The sequence below is a fragment of the Pinus tabuliformis genome, chromosome 6 (assembly GCF_031772625.1).
Source record: "Pinus tabuliformis cultivar Carrire ecotype Pingquan chromosome 6, CPIR1, whole genome shotgun sequence".
Taxonomy (NCBI): Eukaryota; Viridiplantae; Streptophyta; class Pinopsida; order Pinales; family Pinaceae; genus Pinus; species Pinus tabuliformis.
In genome coordinates, this window is record NC_142292.1 from 1794749932 (window position 1) to 1794751885 (window position 1954).

The following is a 1954-nucleotide window of genomic DNA, read 5'->3' on the forward strand; positions in this document are numbered from 1 at the left end:
TAGGATCTAATAGGTGAGCTATTAATAGATCCTTCTAGTAAGGGAGCTCATAAAATATGGATTTCCTTTTCATTCCTTCTGGAATATTAACTACAACTTGTTCTGGTTCTTCAATTGAATCACCTCGATCAAAAAATTCCTCCCAAGCTTTTGATTCAACATATTCATACTTCTTAATCTAATCACCTGGACCCATAATCATGGGAGGGCCTCTATTTTCAACTTTTCCATCAAATTGATTCTTCTGGCGATTTCTAAACTTATGATCTGGTGGTAGAAAAACCTTGTTGTTTGCATAAATAAATTTATGTAGATCTTTAGAATAACGCCCTTGAAATTGTTCTGCACATCTTGGACATGAAAATATCCCCTTTGTTTGAAGCCCTACAATTCAATAAGTAATGTTAATAACATCAAAATAATAGTATAAACGTAAGTATGAAAGTTGGGATGAAAATAAATTATGAGTGTAAATACGTAAATATTTTATCTTACCAGAACAAACACCAAGTCTTGGGAAATCATGAATAGTCCAACATAGCACACCATACAACATGAAGGACTATTTGATGGATGACATGATATGTCATACATTCTTATGCCTTTCCATAGCAGTTGCATCTCATCAATAAAATGCACAATATAAACGTCCATTTTTTGTTACTTGATGTTTTCCTGGAACAATGAGAGTCAACATAAGGTGCTCCTTTCTAACACTCATCCATGGGGGAATATTGTATACTATCAATCCGACTGGCCAAAAACTATAATTTGAGCTCAGGAAAGAGAATGGGCACACTCCATCAATTGCAAGACCAAACCTAATACTACGAGGTTCATCTTTGAATTTTCTTGGCCATTTTTCCTCTATGTGTTTCATTGCTTTGGAGTCATACGAAATTCACATGAATCCATCTTTATTCATGTTCTTTGCATGCTAGTCCATCAATTGTGCAAGTGACTTGCAACGAAATATTCATTGAAGTCTAGGTATAATTGGCATGTGATGTAAAACCTTCTTTGGAACTGTAAGACCTTGTACATATGTACAATATCTCTTCTCTTTGCATACATTGCATTCTACCTTGTCTTGATGTTCATATTGTATAAAATGCAATCACTTTTTGTTGAATGAATTTTCTTATATTCAATCACCAACTTAACCAACAATTGATGCACTTCTCTGCAAGTTGATGGCAAATCATTCTCTTCAGGAAATATTTTAGATTTTAGTGCCCTGTAAGATATCCCAATATTAAATCAATTGAATGAACATGTTTGATATGTCAATCTACACTAGGACTATTTATATACAATATATGGTTTTAAAATCCCCTTAAAGAAATATAAATGAAGTTGATGAATGTTTACGAATTATGTACACCAATTAAAAATGAAAATTAAGAAATAGATTTCAACTCACTTCGGTAGGGTAGTGAACCCTTTATCTGAACAACGAAACAATGACTTGATTTCTAATAATATGAAAGTTTTTGAGGTTCTACTTGCACCTGATCTGAACATGGGTGTCTTAGTCGGTTACTTGATTGAGTCTTTCAGGTTGTTATCATCAAGATTACGTTAGTGGTAATTACCACTACTATCATCGTCATTGTCAACAATATGATCATTATCGTCATCATTATTTCCATCTCGAAAGAAACCTGCAAGCATTTCATTCAATCCTTCTTCATGCATTACATTTTCACTATCATCATCATCATCATCATTAAGGCTAGGTGGCATGTCATCAATGTATAAAGTATCTCACCAGCTCTTCAAATTTCTTAGTTGGTAGTGTTATCTTCAATCTTGCTCTTTTCACCTCGTATGGTTTAAAGGATGGTTTAGATCATCATGTCCAAATATTAATAACCCAGTTTGGCCTTGGGTATTAGTAGGTGTAACATCAATATCTTCTAGTGATCAACAAACACAAGAATTATTTAATGTT